Source organism: Sphaeramia orbicularis, chromosome 17 (assembly GCF_902148855.1).
Source record: "Sphaeramia orbicularis chromosome 17, fSphaOr1.1, whole genome shotgun sequence".
Taxonomy (NCBI): Eukaryota; Metazoa; Chordata; class Actinopteri; order Kurtiformes; family Apogonidae; genus Sphaeramia; species Sphaeramia orbicularis.
In genome coordinates, this window is record NC_043973.1 from 15,712,905 (window position 1) to 15,732,219 (window position 19,315).

A 19,315-nucleotide genomic window follows, 5' to 3' on the forward strand; every position below is an offset into this window, starting at 1 on the left:
ATTGTGTCTGTGTCTTGGTGTATTAAGTGTTGGTTGTGTGTCTGTCTTAGGGGTTGTTTGTGACATATGTGGCCATGGTGTTCGTTCAGTGTGTGTTGCTTGCGCCAGAAAGTTTGTATCTGCATGTTGAAACTGTTTTCTTATTCTTGTCTTTCCTATTTGTTCTTATCTGTGTCTCCTTTTTGTGAAGCACTTTGTAACATGTTGTTTTAAAAAGTGCCATATAAATAAAGCTTTACTTACTTACTTACTACAGTGTTGACCATTCAAAAAAAAAAAAAACAGACACTATTGTGGTTGCATGTCATGTCAGTTTAGCCAGTCCAGATCATCGTCTTCATCATCACTCAACAGTGGGGCAGGTGGAGAACGCCCTTTCAAGCTTTGAACACAAACAAGAGAAAAAAAGAAATCAAATATGAGTGATGTATGAGGAAAGATCTGGTACAACGCTGTCTGACTGAACACATAAGACGAAACACAAGGCAGGGGTCGGGGTTTGAAGCGGTGTTTCCCACCAAATCTGAGAGCTCAGTCTGGATGCTACAGATGGTTTCTAACCAATTCCTCCTTCTCTTCCTACTTGCTGGCCGGCGCAGGGGGTTTGGCAGGAGTTGTGGTCTGGAAAAATGGCCCCTCTCCATTTTCCTCACCCATTCCCCCAGTCAGACTGAGAGAATAGTAAAAGAAGAAGGGATGACAGAGACAGAGGCATGAAGCGAAGGAGGGGGGTTAGACAGGCAGTTAGAAACACACGCAGAGAACAGAGCGGAGGGAGAAGATTCAACATTCCTTTTATTGTCACTGTATACACAGAGCATACACAATGACATTCTGATGTGCTTGTTAAAAACGAGTCAGTGTATCTTTTGGTAATTGGATTTTCTTTTCAGAAACAAAAGAAAAACTAGTGGCTAATTGATTTTCATTTTAAAATAGACAAATTAAAAGTGAATTTCGAGGTGTTTTTCTTTTTCAGTGTCAAAACAGATAAACCAAATTTTAAAAAACAGATTGATTTTCATTTTTTTCTAGTAATAAAAAAGAAAGTCCATAAGTGTCTAACCATATTAATTTTCCTAATTTCATTGTACACACAATGACAATAAAGGCTATTCTATTCTATTCTATTCTATTCTATTTGTTCATCTGGCTGTTTCTAATCTGTCTGTACATTTCAAAACCAGCAAAACATCAGTTTCACATCAGTTGCTCTACTGTACTGTATCTTGGTTGCTTCCCAGACAAACTGGATTCAGACAATGTTTATCTCCTAAAGATTCTGTTGACATCAGCTAAAAGAGTCACAACAAAATGTTGGCTACAGAAAGAGCCACCGGCAACAGGCTTTTTTATTTCTATCGCAGAAAACATTTGACTGATGGAACACCTGACTTTTACCCTGCGGCTCCAGGAGGAGCCCTGAAAAAGGCGCTGGAGAAAATGGACAGACTTTACAAACAGTGACAGTACTAGTTAATAAAAGCATTTGATGTTGTAGGCATGTTTGATGTCATAATCGCCATATCTTGACCTCAATTTCATGTTCTTGTTTTGTAAAACTAAAATCTTTATAAATAGTGTCAAAAAAAAAAAAAAAAACACCAAAAAAAACATTTTTGGGTTTGTGCTCACCGTTAACATAAAGCCTGGATGGATCTTGGCAGCAGTCACTTGTTTCTGATGGCTCAGATACAGAAGCAGTTTGTACTGAAGAAAAGAAGAGATGCATTATTCATATAAATCAAAAGTTAATGTCAAACAAGTGACGGTGTAGCAAAGCTCCCACCTCACCTCTTTTGTTGTGCGGCTTCCCAGTCCGGCTGCTCCCAGCTTCCCTTGGTTCACATACTGTTGGTTAATGCTGCACCAGACACAACAATCTTTTGACTGGACTTCATTATGAGATGATTTGGTGGATTGTGACTTGATTGAAGTTAAAAAAAAATTACATCAAAGCTCCTGACTGAAATGTAAAGTGGAGTACTCACTACCTGAAGGCTTGAACTTCTGTGGCAAACAATAGAGGGTCTGCACTGCTGTCACTGCTAGCGGAAGTCACCACAGTTCCACCCACTGAGTGGCAGAAAGAGGGAGATGAGTGACAGTGTTGGCTTCAATCCTGTCTAAACTGAAGAACAATATTTAATAAAAAATGGGGAAAGAGCTGTTGTGTGATTGATTGTATGAACAGGTTTGAAAAGCAGTCGGAGCTATCGTTTTACAGACGCCGAAAGACAAAGAAAAGAGAAGTAAATGGATCCACAAATCCAGGAAACCAAACCTAGATCTGTGGATCCTGTTTGGTGTCAGCTAACATTAATTTATGCTGTATTTTTGGGTAAAATTATACCTTAACTCTTTAAGTGCCAGACAGTTAAGGGGCTAATAAGCCTTAAAAGTCCCACAGAATTTGGCCGTTTTTCAGTATTTTGCGTAGTTTTTATAATATTTGAAGAATCCTGCAGGAAACCGCTTGGCAACATCCGACCGATTGCTGATTAGATCCAAAACGCACCGGACGCAGCCGATTCATTATTGATCGTAATTTGCATAATTTATAATAATAATAATAATTTTTATTTATATAGCACTTTTCATACATTAAAAACTGTAGGACAAAGTGCTTTACATATCAGTTTAAAAATCAGTACCGCCCCCCACTCACACCCACCCACTCACCCGCACACACACACACACACACACATATACATGCAAACCCACAAGCTCACACATACTTAAGAAGACTGACTGAGCACGGGTAGACCAGAACAAAAATGTACAAGTAAAAGTAAAACATCAATTTAGGAGGCGCTGTCTCAGGGAGCCATCCGCACCAGGAGGCAGCCGCCGACCCCGGCGACCAGGCACCAGCAACACAGCCCCGCATCCCAACTAGTGGGAGAGGGCCAACTGGGACCCCCACCCACCAGAAAGGAGCGGACCCCAGTGAGAGAAGGCGCCACAGCCCCCGGAGTCCACAGCCGCCCCCCGGCATGGAGGGCTCCCTCTGATGAAACACCGGAGAATAAGAAACATTAAAAAGATATAAAAATATTATTTGGTCGCGTGACCTCAAATTCCCATCTGCTTGGTCTCAAAAGGGGGACACAGAAAGAACGTCATCGAAATGTGAGAAAGAAATGGGGGTGGATGGTTTGTTTGTACACAAATATGGCGTGTTCTCCAAAGCCGATCTGATCGGCCCGTGGCACTTTACAGGTTGTTTTCGTAAAGCCGATTTAATCGGCCCATGGCACTGAAAGTGTTAAATGACGTATTGTTTTGGCTAACATTCCTTCTTAGTAAAGCTCTTGGTTTCATGATCAGATCTTTCATGGTTTTTGTCTTCATTTTGTGGCTCCGAACCTTGTGCTCCTACATGATTAGTAAACTAACTGAAACTGGGGCTAACCTAGTTTTTCAAATAGGGGGGAACTGGAGAATAAAGCTACGATGGAGTATTAGGACCACATAAGAAAATAAAAACACTTGTGACTACGAGTATAAAGTCATAAAACATCGATACAAAACCCGTAATTTTATGATGATAAAGTCAAATACAAAAAAAAAAAATGTTATGACAATAAAGTTGTAGTTACAAAAAGAACTCATAAAATGTCATTCGTTTATGAGATTAAAGTCGTCATATTCCAACAATAAAACTATATTACAAGAATAATGTCGCAATTTAAAAACAGGTGGTTTAAATCTGCTAATTTCCCAGAATCCAGTGGTCCCCTGCTGGTCCACAGTAGTATCTGTGTTGGATAAAGTACTTGATCTGAACTAGACTCAGTAAATCTCCTCAGTCCCAGTAGATCATGCATATATTCACTGGGGTCAGTCCACGGTCTACTGGAAATGCACTTTGGATCAGCTGGTTCTGGGCCCTAGTTTTGGAGCCTGGTTGTCACTCATGATGAAACCATGTATATTTGCTTCATGTAAAAATAGTGCCGATCCCCTCCACCCTGGATGTCCGGATCCTCCATTTCTGTCCACATGTCAGTGTTCATGGACCACTTGTTCTTTGGTCGCTCGTACAGATCCACGTCCAGTCCAACTGTCCTTCATTTAATTTCAGATTTCACATTTTCCCTTTTCTCTGGCTGTGTTTACTGCTATACTCTGTCATGTTGAGCAGGTTGGTTTAAGACATTCAGTCTGACTGAGAGGGGCGTGGCCTGGGGGAGAAGTGATGTATGTGCAGACCCTCTATACTGTAGGAGCTCCAGGTGGTGGCGCTGGTGTCGGTGCTACAAAGAACCATAATGCTGTTCATTTATTGTTACTTCTTAGATGTTCGTTTTCTCTTTCTAGTAACAAAAAAGAAAGTTATTACCTGACAGAAATGGAAAAATGGACCAAAAATGCCTGTCTTTTTCATTTTCTGAGACCGGATGTTGTCATTTTCAAGGAAAGAGCGCTAATACCTAGGTCACAAAGATTCTTAAAAACGATGCGTTTGTACAAAATCTGGACATCGTAGACATGCCCCCTCCACGAATGTCTACAAACTCCAGATTTCATATGACCTGGAAAATCTGTACATTGTGTAGCTGTGTTTACTCTCATTTTTGTACAGTGGAATGACTTTTGCTATTTTCATTTTATTTGGGAAACGACCTGAATGGAATGATAAGTTACAGATATGGGTTAGAGGTTTTGCAAAGTTATTTATGACTCTTTTAACAATCATGTCAATATCATGACAGTCAGTGGATAGCTTACTTTTGCACTTTAGAACAGTGTTTATCACCTCCTGCTCATTTGTTGCACACAGAAAAATTGAATATGGATTCCTTTTAATGGTTTCATTACACTGGTCATCACCTTGGTTGGGAATATCTGCAGCCAACTCCAGGTACACATTTACAAAAAAACTATTAAAACGGTTGACTATGTTATTCATGCTGTGATTTACACTATTTTTATCAATAAAGTAGTCAGAATATGCTGCTTTAGTAGGTCCTTGTTTAATTAAGTTGTTCAATATATCCCAAGATCCTTTTATATTATTCCTACTTTCATATAATAATTTATTATAATATTGCTTTTTGATAGTTCTGATTATGTTTGTTAATTTGTTTCAGTAAGTCTTATATCTTTGTTCTGCTTCTTTAGTTTTTAACTTAATGAACGGTTTATAGAGATTATTTTTCTTTTTACAAGCATTTATTATTTTTTTAATAAGCCATGAGTGTTTTTATTTTCTTTTTCTTTATGCAGAGTTCTTTGGCAGGGCAGTGTGTGTTATACAGAGAAATAAATACATCTAAGAAATTACCATATGGACTCTCCACGTCTGATTCCCTGTAGACTGTACTCCAATCCTGGAGCATTAGACTGTTGTTAAAGGCATTGATCGTTTCTTCAGTTCTTATTGGTTTACAGATAATTTTCATGTCTTCTTTACTTTTCTTTATGTCACAGTCAAACAGAGTGATATTGAGAGTAGATATTGTCCAGAATTGTGGCACTGTGTGATGTTATTCTGTTTGGTTTAGTTATTGATGGATAAAGGGACATACTGTACATTATGTCCAAGAAGTCATCTATAGTTTTTAGTTTAGTTTAGTTTCTTTTACAGGAGAAAATTGTTTCTCCATCCATTCACTGAAAAGTTCAATACTTGAACCAAGTGATTGATATACACAGCTAGAATTACATTTTTCTTCTTTTCATTGTGGATCTCTACAGTCACACATTCCATTGTTTCATCTATTTCTAATGTCATCTCTGTTAAGACCACACATTTTACTGATTTATGAATATATAGTGCAACCCCACCCCCCATTTTCTGTTTTCTGTTCATATATCTTAATTCATAATCATCTAGACAAAAGTCAATACCTTTATCAGTGTTAACCCAGGTTTCTGAAATGACAATGAAACTGAATGGATGAGTGTTGTTGTAAATATTCTTTGATGGAATTAAAATTTTTATACATACTTCTGCTGTTAAAATACATTATTGAATACTTATCTACTGATTTGATATCATTTTCATACTGCTCTTGGGTGAAATAATTGCAATCCGTTGCTATGGTAGAAAGAAAGTTATTATCAGGATCTATCTCTGGATGTGGATCCATTGTAGTTTCAATGTAGTCCAGTGTTTTTTTGGCTTTGGCATTAGTTATCTTCTTTTTATCTAAACAGCATCTGTGTGGTCCTCGTTACTATAGATTTTCGTACCTCGGAGGCATTTGGCTCTCTGTAGTATCTCGGATTTATCCTTGAACTTCTGAAGTCGGACTACAATGGGCCTTGGTCCGTCTCCTTTAGGTTTTCCAGCACGGTGAGCCCTCTCCATCTCAACATCCTTCTGGAACTGGAACTTCTCACTTCAAAGCTTTTTCACTTTTAGTTCTGTGTCGGTCCAGCTTTCTCCAGGTGACTCTGTAACGCAATCTATCATCAGGTTGTTTCTCCTGGACTGAGACTCCAGATACTCTATTTTATCAGACACGACCAGCATACTGTCACATACCTTGAACAAGTCTGTCTAGATGGTGTTATTCTGTTGTTTTGGATTGCCCAACTGCGTCTTTGTATCATCCACATCCTTCTGTGTAAATTGCAGACCGACTCTTAGCTTACCGGCCGACAGGCTGTAAGCTATTGTCGTCATGGGGTGTCCGTCGTCGTCTGTCATCAGTTACCAAAATTTCAATCATCTTCTTCTCCAAAACTACTATTCCGATTGACTTCAAACTTGGTATACAGCTTCTTTATGATGATGTCAACAAAAGTTAGTGAAATTATTTGGATCCGGATCTGATTCTGGATTTGGTGCAACTTTGAAAAATTTCCCCATTATAGGAGATAGGAAGTGGATCGATGCAATAACTCTGTAAATATAAATGATATCCAGTGCAAATTTCTGCAGTCCAGCCCTGATGGGGAGATGACCAAAACATAATGTCCACATGCAGATCAGGATCTTCTTCTGGATACGGGAACTTACAGAAAATTTAACATGGGCTCTTAAGGGGAAAACATTTCAATCATCTTTTTCTCCCAAACTACAGTTCTGATTGACTTCAAACTTGGTATACAGCTTCTGTATGATGATGTCAACACAAGGTATTGAAATTAGTTCGATCCAGATGTGATTCTGGATTTGGTGTGACTTTGAAAAATTTTCCCATTATAACAGATAGGAAGTGGATTAATACAATAAATCAGTAAGTTTCAATGATATCAAATTGGAATTTGAATTTTTTACAGATCTGATTGGAATATGAGCAAAACATGGGCTATTTCTGTAATATAATAAATACACAGAACTGGGTGATAATAAATGGCATCTGGATACATTTCCCAAAGTTTTTAATTGGGCCGATAAGCTACAGGGCCTTTGGTCCTATTTTTAACTGCTACAGCTCCCTTGTAAATTATCCGTTGTAGTGTTTGCTTTACCCATAACTGTGTTGATAAATCCTTGAAAAATGTCTTTCTTTTGTGTTAGCAGTTGATCAAACATTTCCTTTTACTTTTGAAGCAGTCCACTTACCTGTGCGAGTGATACAGACTCATCCTCCTGTTAGCTTCTGCTCTTTTCTTCGGGGGTATTTTAGCTAACACTAGCTGTGGTTGTAGCCCGGCTGGCGGTGATGTTGTCCCGGCTAGCAATGGTTCAATCCCTGCTAACGGCGATGTATTCCCGGTTTGTGGTGTTTATAACCCGGTTGGCGTTGGTATTATCCCGTGTAGCTGTGATTATCTCCCGGCTCGGCGTGGTGCTGTCCCGGCTAGCTGTGGTTGTAGCTCGGCTACTGGTGGTGTTATCCCAACTAGTGGAGAGTGTAGTCCGGTGTGACATCATTTTTGTACCCTGTAAGAATTGTGCGCATGCTCCCATCCGACAGCGGTCAAGCCAGCGGACGTTCGTTTTTCCGTGGTCAAAACAGCGGACACTAACATTAGCACACCCGCGCATCCTAAGTATTACAGTAAATGCATTCAAACGGTCCCGAACCGGCGAACAGGCAGTCTGACTTCCGGTTTTCAAAATAAGATGTTAGAAGCAGTAAATGAAGAATATGTGCTATCCAGTGGCGGCTGCTCGTCTTTCAGACAGGGGAAGCTCATTGTCGGCTTACATAAAAAAAAAAAAGTCAAGTTATTTAAACATACATTCGGCCCTCCGTTCCTTTTTAAGAAAATGCTCAGTGACCTTATCGTACCAAGTAGGCGTCTCATCCAGAGACTGGACCAGTGTCCTCTCTGCTTAGACTGCCTTGGCCCATTGTGTTGTGGGTGTAAGACTTCAGCCTTTTTAACCCTTTCATGCACGAATTATGAGAACCTTAATCAAGATTTTTTTCCCCTGAGTTTTCATTTTTCTTTAAACATGAAAATAACAATGTGATTGAAAAAATTCTTATAAAAAATAAAATAAATAAATAAACAAATAAAATAAATAAAAAGTAAAAAAAAAAAAAAAAACACTTAAAAAATAAAAAGTAAAAAAAAAAAAAATATATATATATATATACATACGTACATATATATATATATATATATATATATATATATATATATATATATATATATAAATTAATCATCGTCATCAGCTGGACACCATGCATTTAATTTTTGAAGCAACGAAACATGTATTTACTGATAAATTGTGTGAAAACTATGGGGGGGGGGGGCTGGTGATTCTGGGGGTTTATGCTCAGGGGAGATCTACACAAGGTTACCAATTCATGTCAGAAAAGATACGTAGTGTCTTAAAACTTTAATAAAGATATTTGTAAAAAAAAAAATAAAAAAAATAAATAAATAAAAAAAAAAAACATCCATGAATACACAAGAGAACAGCTGTAGAACAGCTGTCCACTGTAGTGACCAGTATGCATGAAAGGGTTAAACTACAGACGATCCTTTCACTCCGACCTTGCCGACAGTTTGATTGATTTAACTATCTACGAAACGATATTGAACTCGAACAAGAAATGATTAAATTATGTAACTGAAACAAGAAAACAGTGAAATTATGTTAAATTGAAAGAAGGAAGTACAATGAGTGTGTTTTATTTACAGTGCAAGAAATGAACGAGTAATTTCGTAGTGGTTTCTCTGATTTCACAGCAGAATGTGTGACTGTATTAAACTGAACTGTGTCAGTGAAGGAGGAGGTCTGAAAACAGCTGTCAATCAAACGGGATTCAGCCTTTGACTGATCCTCCAATCAGCACGTGGGATTCTGGCGTCCAGCCCGGCCGAGCTCCGCCCACAGCTCCATTCACCCCCAGAGCCGCCCGGCGTCCGGGGGCGGGACAACATCGTAGCATTTATCCAATTACCGTCCAGTTTTGAGGCAATGAAAAAAACTGTTCCACTCAGTCCCATTGAAGCCCACAGACGCCCACAGTCTACGGACAAATGCACTGAGCAGAGATGGATGAGAAAACAGAGACACGGGAATGGAGGAGAAGTGAACGACATCGTGTCCGTTGATTTGTGATAAAGCTGATTTGAACGAACTCATCTTTAAGATGAACGTGTTCTAACACATTTATAGTCAATAAAATGTCAACACAACCGAACATATTTAACCATTTAATTCTCTTAATTTTAGGGGAAGCCGGGCCTCCCTTGCAGTCTATGAGAAATCGCCACTGGGACTAAAGTATTAAAATAATGAATTCAGGTATTTCATTGCTAACAAGGGGCTGGGCTACAAAACTGGAATGACAAATCAACAATAATGTAATACTGTGAGAGCTGTCACTGTAGTAGTGGTGTGTCCCAATATTTTTTACAGGAGTACTTACAAAGACGAAGTAATAAAATGAAGTTTTACCAAGGAGTGTATAAATATAAGCAAGCCAAAAATGTGCTATAGTCTTTACTGTATGTCATAGTGTATTCTTTACATGAACAATATTTTACAACATATTAACACAATGAATGTAAAGCAGGCAATTTAACAACAGAAATATCCCAAATTTCATCATGTGAAGAAAAACAGAAACTGTACATTGTAAGTTACACATAAACCCAATTTGTGTATATTTTCCTTTTTTCGTTAAGAGGAAAGCAAGAAATACGAATCACAGTATTTCTGTATCTAAACTGTATCTGAGAAACGTGCAGTGTGTGGAATCTACTTAAATATTAACAGGCAAAAATGCAAATAACCTGTTAACAGCAAATCTAGCAAAAGTAGACACAATCACCCCAAATATTTCATAAATGACTGAACATGGTGCAAATTTACAGAAAAAACATCTGAAACTTGCAAAAAAGAAAAAAAAAAAAATGAGGGCTGACAATTCAAATCTACACAACTTAAGTAAAATGCTTTTGTTTCCACACAACTTTGGCTTTAAGCCTTTCCATAAAAGAACAAAATGGCTACTAAACCAAGTGTTAATTACAACGTGGATGTGGTTTGAGGAAGACAAGATGAGCCCCTGTTTTGTAACCTGATGAAAAGATTAGAGCAATTATAGAAAACTCTCTATACAAATATACAACATTTGTGGAGAATGACCATGACTCACGGACTCTAAAGTGGCAGAATATGAAAAGAATGTTTCTTTTTGTCCTGCTATCAAATTTCAGAACATATACTCCCTCAACATAACTCGAACGATCAATCAACCTAATCAAACACAAATGGCACATTTAGAACAGAACTGACAGCAGTTGACTGTAGCACATTGTGTAAATACACACACACCTTTAGTCATCACCTGTGATAGAAAACATAGTGCTACGGATGCAGTTAAGAGACCGAGGTGCTTCTTGAGAACTAAAAATATGGCTACAAAATCTGCATGTCTGTACAAAAATAGTTTGATTCTTCTGATATAACTTGGCTTGAACTGTTCACATCAGGACAATAATAATATCCTTTCAACTCAACTGTGGTCAAGTTTTTCACCTGAAATAACAAGGTAACCGAAAGAGAACTCTAGAACAACAAGCATGCTAATTCTTTCCATTTAAGGCAGAAAAGAAAAAAAAAAATCATTAGGTGAAAACAGAACAGCTCTTTCACACTTTATGTCAATCTTTTTCCACAATACAGTCCTTATCAAAACCCTGACTGGATAACTCACTCTTCACAACATAATGCCTTTTTATGTAATGACATTAATCACAAATACAAATTAAGATGCACTAAAACGTTTTAGGGCCACTGTCATTACATAGTTCCAAACATAACATACCAAACAGAGTAGGAGTCACCACACACGGCATGCGTCTTTATCACTTATGAAACCTTAACTCTGAAGATGCTATATTTCAAAAAAGGGCTGAATAACTGCAGCTGTAAACCCTAAAATGGCAGCAGAGGGTAAAGTATTTACTTGCTCCATGTTTATAAAATATATATGAGAATCAGGTGAGAATAAAGACCAGAGATTTAAAGAACAGGAGGTAGATGTAGGTTCATTTCAAAACTGCAAAGACTACTATCTGAGGCCATGTGTGGCTTGTTAAAGGAAAAGGGAAAAAAGGTACAAGTAGAAAATGAGCCAGGAAAAAAAAAAAGTGGAAGAACAGGAAGAAATGTGAAGTCAGCTGCGAACACAGAGACTGACACTGCAAACAACTGCTTTTGGAGTTAATTGCTGTGCCGACTGCAGTTGAAATGTATCGATCCGTGTGCGCTTTAGCATCAAGGCCTGGAGCGCAAACATATTCTGCATCTGTGTGCATGCACTTTCTTTGTGTAGGCCATCTCTGCTGTGCTCTTAGTTTATGTATCCTCGTTCAACTCTCGACTGTCTGTTCTGGCAATTTTTCGTGGAGGCGCCGTGTTCTCCCCCTCTGGTTGCTCCTGTTCTCGCTTTTTTGCTGCATTCTGCAAAACAAAACCAAAAGTAATCTACTGTTCTGATACCTTTTTCCAATAACAAATCACACCAGCACTTTTAAGAAAATACCTTTTATCCCACTGCTGATGAGATACCGCAGTAAGATGTTTGTCTTCTCTGGGTACTAATTAACATTGAGACACACAGAGACACTGATTACATCCAAAGTTAAAATGTAATGAACGAATCTAGTGAGAAACCACTATTATCAATATGATGAGTGTCGACAATATGAAGCCATGGCAAAACATTACAAAGGTAGTGATATGTACTTAGTGTATACACTTTCATGTAGAATACTGCATTTTCATACAATGTAGATTGCTGTTTTCCTCACTTTATAACCGTACTTAAAAAGCTAATGTACTCACTCTGCTCAGATGGATATTCACGGGTTGGAAGATACACAGATGGTCGACGGTTCTAAAACAATATTGAGATACACATGAGAAACTGTATACAAAAGTAGCACTACTAGAATGTCACAGAACTAGATTTGTGGAGTACATGTGGCATGCTAGTAACTCGACTATGACTTGACTGTATTTGTATCTGTGTAATGATTCAAGTAAATGCTGCTACTTCTAATTCCCTTTGTATGCAACTACTGAAACCAAACACTACACACTTAGGGTCGTAAATGACACTAATGATTTTTACATTGGCTTTTCTACTGTAACTAACAGCCCTTTGCTTTATCCTGGTCATCAGACACCACTAATCAATCATTTGTGTCATTGTTAAATTGTTGTTAATCATTAAATTATTTCAGCCTCGACTCCAGAAAAGTCATTTCTCAGACTTGTAACTTAATTTGACCACCATTGCATTTTTCTTCTTGACTTTGAATGAGCTGCTATTTTTCCTCAAGGCAAAGTATGTAAGTGATGTTAACAATGTACAGCTAAAGAAGACTTAATATCCCTCGGTTACATAATTTTCACAGACATCATGTGTCACTCATATATATAGTAGTAACTAGGGGTGTGTATCGGCAAGAATCTGGTGATATGATACAAATCACAATACTAGGATCACGATACGATATATCAAAATATATCATGATACTGTTAAAAAGGCCATTTTTGTTAGTTTGTTTGTTTTTTTAAATGATTATTTCCTGGAAGAATTGATTTACACCAGCAATATGCACAAATACTAAACACTTTTTTTTTTTTTAATCACAACAGAATCTACTGCTATATCCCAAAATGTTCCTGTGTTCAAACTTCAATTGTTTTACAGAAATTACAGTTTAAGATCCTGTTCAAATGTTCATATTCTATTAGTTCAGAACTAACATCAGAACATTATTTTTGTCCCAACAAAGGAACTAACATCTGCTTCTCAGACAGTAAAAAGTGCTTTAAGGATGCTTCAAATAACCATTATTTAATAAAACAGCGTCAAATAATAATAAATAAGATATAAACAATAAAGAAAAACAAAAAACAAAAATGAACCTCCGTCATACCTGCATTTGAATAAATACCTGAAAATATCAATACAGTATTGTGAAATGGAATATCGCGATATATTTCAGAACTGATATTTTATAACACCCCTAGAAGTAACTTTCAGTGTGCTCACATCACCAGGCTGAAAACAGACAAACTACACTTGAAGTTTGTGATTAACACAAACATTAAATACGCAATACATTTTATAATTTGTTATACCACAATCAGTCAGTTTGGTCAGTTTATACAAAGTGATTATGCTAAGTAGTTTTAATACCCAACAACATTCATCCCTTGCTTGTTTTACTCTTTTTTTTCTTACAGTGTTACACATGGTAGTTTTCAAATTTATACTCGCAAAGAAATACTCACCCCCACCACCACTACTGAACCCAACATTCCTGACTTTAACACCTCTTACACAATGACCCGATAAGAAGTGTTATAATCACAGTGCTGTGAAAACAGATATGATCACTTACTGATGCTTTGCACACAGAGTCCGCATGAAACCTGCTGAAGTTGCTTTTATTATAAACTGGAAGTCCCTTTAAGAAATCTGCCTGTGGATCAGAAGAGGAAAAATTATCAATAACACTTCTTCGTTTGATAATAGTTTTGATACACATGGATCTGCAAATGTGAAGCCATGCTGCGCAGATACTCACGATACAAAAGGCTGGCTGAGGATACATTATACAGTCTATATTTAACTGGACAACGTGGTAGTGTCTGCGTGTTACTGAATGGCAGCTCTCAGTAACATTACTCTATTTTTGACAGTGTTAACAACATGACTGTTGACAACTCCTACAGGTTAATCTCCCTCTCCCAACGATTAAGAAGTATACCTGTTGTGTTTCTTACCTTGTCCATTTCTGTCCGAGTCTCAGTATCTTCGTTTGTTAACTAATTTAGCTAATATGTTGACAGTGAAACCTGGTGAATGCTACCGTTTCAGCTAGCTAGCTAGCAAGCCTTTGTCGTAGCCAAGACACCGGTTTGTTTACCACTTCGCCAGCTCTTTACGACTGATACAGAGCATAAACTACATATGGATGTGATTTACCAGCATCTCTGTACTCTAAACAAATAGAAACATCTACTTCTGTGAACGTATTTGTAAAATACTCAACTAAATGTACCGTCTGTAGATAGCTAAGTTGCTACTACTTCACAACTCCATTTTTGTTGTTCGTCTGCTCGGGGGCGGGTCTATTGTAACACAGGAAAGATCTTATTGGTTGATCTGTGACGGATGAAAATGCAAGAATCTGATTGGCTGTGAAGAGATTATGTAACAATCCAATCCCCCTATACTAGAAGTGTTGTGGCATGTAGTGTAGATGAAAACAACACAAGTCCTCAGTAGTTTATCCTCTTTAATGGACGTTGTACGTCTTTGTAGTTCACAGTTGTGATTTGTGCTTATGTAATCAGAGACTGAAATCAATGAGAATCTTTATCAAAAGTAAGATGTTAAGTGTTATCTTATTACCATATCTTACCATAATATTATCTTAAAGGTGGGATCTTTTACTTCAGCAAAGGTGTTCATACTACATTATAGTCAGAAATCACAATCATAAAGACTTCATTAATTTCACCATGGGAAATTGGGAAATTACACTGGTCTCCATTTGTTTTTAAGGAATTATCCACCTCAGAAATTAACTGTGCTAGATCAGTGGTGTCAAACTCATTTTAGTTCAGGGGCCACATACAGGCTAAAATGATCAAAAGTGGGCCGAGCCAGTAAAATAATATAAATAATAGGATAAGAACTTTTGAGTGAAAAAAGTAAATTCCGTAATGAAAATGTTTACACCTACAAACTGTACTTGAACATAACATGAACAAACATGAACCTGAAAATTCGTTGGTAAAATAAGTGCAATGTTAACAATATTACGCCTTAGTTTATCATTTATACACGTGAATCACAACTTACAGATGACACTGGATCTACAAATACACAAAACATTAAATAGCAGGCAGAATATTATTAAAATTCCACATACTTCTCTTAAGATATTTCAGATATTCATATTTTTTGTAAAAGGATAGTCTGTAAATGTAAACATCTTTGTGTAATTTTTTTTTTTTTTACACTAAATCAAAGAGACAAATTTACAGTTTTCATTATTTATAGGTTATTATGATAGTATTTTACTGGTCTGATCCACTTTAGACTGAAATAACCTAAAATGATTTTAACATCCTTGATTGTTAATATCTTCATTGTCATTTTTGTATTTCACAAATTCATTCCAGGGGCCAGACTGAACCCGTTGGCGGGCTGGATTTGGCCCCCGGGTCGCATGTTTGACACCTGTGTGCTAGATATACTTTAATAAGATGAAATGGAATTCCTAGCAAATTCACTTCACAAGGTCAGACTGTGTGCACTGTTCAGAAAAAATGCAAAACACCCAAGACGTACATCACATTCTCTACAGGTTACTTTTAACTGAAAAGAAGTGTATTTTGTTGGGTCTTGTTCAGAGGGGTTGCCTTAAAAGAACTGGGCAGCATAGTGTGGTTTGTAAAATTAGATCTTAACAAATCACCAGAATTGTACAGCAATGTTTTTTGCACAGACAAGACTAAAGTGGAGTTGTTTGACTATAATGTACAGTTCCACCATTGGTGAAAACCAAGCACAGCTTATCAGCATAAACGCCTTACATCAGGGGTGTCAAACTCATTTTAGTTCAGGGGCCACATACAGCCGACTATGATATGAAGTGGGCCAGACCAGTAAAATAATATAAATAATAGAATAAGAATTTAGAAATAATGTCAACTCCAAAGTTTTCTCTCGGTTTTTGAGTGAAAAAAGTAAAATTCTGTAATGAAAATGTTTACATCTATGAACTGTACTCGAACATAACATGAACAAATATGAACAACCTGAAAATTCTGAAGAAAAATAAATACAATTTAATAATATTATGCCTCAGTTTATCATTTATACATGTGCATCACAACTTACAGATTACAGTGGATCTACAAAAACATAAAACATTTAATAACAGGCAGAATACTGGTAAAATTCCACATACTTCTCTTGAGACATTTCAGGTTGTTCATATTTGTTCAGTTTATTCACATTTCTTGTAAAAGTCTACTCTGTAAATGTAAACATTTTTGTGTAATTTAACTTCTTTTTTTTTTTAAACTAAGCCAAAGAGAAACATTTGCAGTTTCATAATTTATAGGTAATTATGATAGTATTTTCCTGGTCTGACCCACTTTAGATTGAATTGACCTAAAATGATTTTAACATCCTTGATTGTTAATTTCTTCAGTGTAATTTTTTGCATTTCACAAATTCATCCCACGGGCCAGATTGGACCCTTTGGCGGGCTGGTTTTGGCCCCCGGGCCGCATGTTTGACACCTGTGCCTTACATCAACAGTCAAGCCTAATGGTAGAAGGGTGATGATTCTGGGCAGGTTTTGCAGCCACAGGACCTGGGGACCTGGCAGTCATTGAGTTGACCGTGAACTCCACTGTGTGCCAGAGTACAAATGTGTGACCATCTGTCTGAAAGCAAAAACTTGGCTAAAATTGGGCCATGCAAAAGGATGTGATCCAAACTAATTCCAGTAAATGTTCCACAGAAGAGCAGAAAAAGAAAAGAATCAAAGTGCTGAAATAACCCAATCAAAGCCAGAACTCAATCTCACTGAAACGCTGTAGCACAAGGGTTCCCAAAGTGGGGTATGTGCACCCACAGGGGTACTTGGAAGAAGCCCAGGTGGTACTAGAAATTTTTTGAGAAAATACGTTCAATAAGTCATCATGTACCGAATACAAAATAACGAGAATTAATGCTGAAATATAAAACACAATAAATACATTCATATAATAGTTTTATTGTCAATCATCTTGTTTGAGCTTTGGTGACATTTTAAGAATATTTCTATTTTATATTATTCAAAATTAGTTTATTTGAGTAGCCAAGTAATCATTTTTTGTTAATGAAAGGTTAATTTGTTAATTAATGACCAATTTATTTCTTTTTCTTGTCAATGAAAGAGGGCACTTTTCAGTTTATATTTTGATCAAAATTTACTTTTAAAAATGTGTTACTTTTTATATAGTACGGTTAATTATATGTTGTTTGTTTACAAAGTTTTGAAAATATAAACAGACACCTTTGGCACAGGAACAAATTTTGCCTAATTTCTTTCAATCAAAAATGCTGAAGCAAGAGTTAGGGGTACTTGGATAAAAAAGTGTATTTCAGGGGGTACTCCACTGTAAAAGTTAGAACCATTGCTGTAGCAGGACTTTAAGAGAACTGTGTATTAAATAAAACCCAAAAGCTTCAAACAACTTAAGTAACATTGTGAAGAAGAGGGATACAAATTCTTCCGTAATAATGTGAGACTGATAAAGTCACACAGAAAATGAATCCTTCAAGTTAAGATGCTGCTAGAGGTGGTTCTAAAAGCTACTGAACCATAGGGTGTTCTGTTTTTCAACACAATGCTTCTCCATTTTGGTTTCATTCTTATTAAATAAATGACACTCTAAAATCTCTTGCATGATTTTTCACACTTGAGGTCAGATTTAAACAATTTAAAACTTCATTTATTACCTCCGCCAAGGAGGTTATGTTTTTGCCAGGGTTTGTTTGTCTGTTTGTTTGTTTGTCTGTCCGTTAGTGTGCAACATAACTCAAAAAGTTATGGACAGATTTGGATGAAATTTTCAGGGTTTGTTGGAAATGGGATAAGGAAGGAAGAAATGATTAAATTTTGGTGGTGATCGGGGGTGGGGGGGCCCACGGGGGGGGCACAGACCAGAAAATTTCATCAAAATCTGTCCCTAACTTTTTGAGTTATGTTGCACACTAACGGACAGACAGACAGACAGACAAACAAACCCTGGCAAAAACATAACCTCCTTGGCGTGGGGGGGCCCACGGGGGGGGGGGGGGGGCACTGATCAGCCTTGGCGGAGGTCTGCACTCTCCGAGTGCTTCTAGTTCAGATTGCATTAGAATTTGAAGTACATGATTACCTCCGCCAAGGAGGTTATGTTTTGCCAGGGTTTGTTTGTCTGTTTGTCCGTCCGTTAGTGTGCAACATAACTCAAAAGTTATGGACAGATTTGGATGAAATTTTCAGGGTTTGTTGGAAATGGGATAAGGAAGAAATGATTAACTTTTTGGGGTGATTGGGGGTGGGGGGGCCCACTGATCAGCCTTGGCGGAGGTCTGCGCTCTCCGAGTGCTTCTAGTTGCTGAATATATTTACTTTTTTATATTACATTCCATCACTGATACAGAATGACAATTACAAATAACTAAACTTATGTTAAATATGAAAAGTGGTCATACATTCGAGGAATAATCATAAGATAAACTATACGTCAAGGGTAGCTTGACTGTCATCTTTATCTTACATTTCTCTACATCACACTCAAAGTTAATCCAGTTATTGGCAAATTGGGAAATGATTATTATAAGTGTTGTTCCAAGGAGTAATACAGGCTTTATCAAATAATTTATGGGAAAGGGATTAACTCAAAAACTAGCTTTGCTAATTTTAATGGTTTTCAACATGAAGAGCTTTAACTTGAGAATTTGCCAATATATAGCAACAGTAATTAAGGCTTATTTTGACAGATCGTTTTTATTAATGACATTTTATCTTAACATAACTTCGTTCAACCACAGAATGCATCAGTCTGCATATTTTAATGTTTACATCCAATGAAGACAGGGCATAGATAATAGGATGAAACTACAGAGATTTTCCTCTTTGGGAAAATCCCACTAGTTTGACAATGGCCAGTTTCTTGACCCCCACCCATTATGAATGCACATGGAAGGCTACACCCAGTATCACAAGTTAACAAGTTCTTCATATGGTGTCTCTGGGGATTTCAGAATCAGTTTCTGTACTTTGGGAAAATCTTCCAGGTGAACCACAAGTTTCCTCCAACAGAAATCTTCAGTGTGTGAGTGATTTTCGTCCCTTCAACATACGACGC

The 19,315-nt window shown here is 37.2% G+C and overlaps 1 long non-coding RNA gene across 1 annotated transcript; it reads right to left on the reverse strand.

The window, feature by feature from the left end:
• Positions 1–12,141: 12,141 nt before the first annotated feature.
• On the reverse strand, positions 12,142–14,521 carry LOC115436784 (uncharacterized). The gene is made up of 3 exons (XR_003937871.1): positions 14,174–14,521; positions 13,789–13,869; positions 12,142–12,269 (listed from the first exon to the last, which is right to left on the reverse strand). It is a non-coding gene; the product is annotated as an uncharacterized LOC115436784 (long non-coding RNA).
• Positions 14,522–19,315: the final 4,794 nt, after the last annotated feature.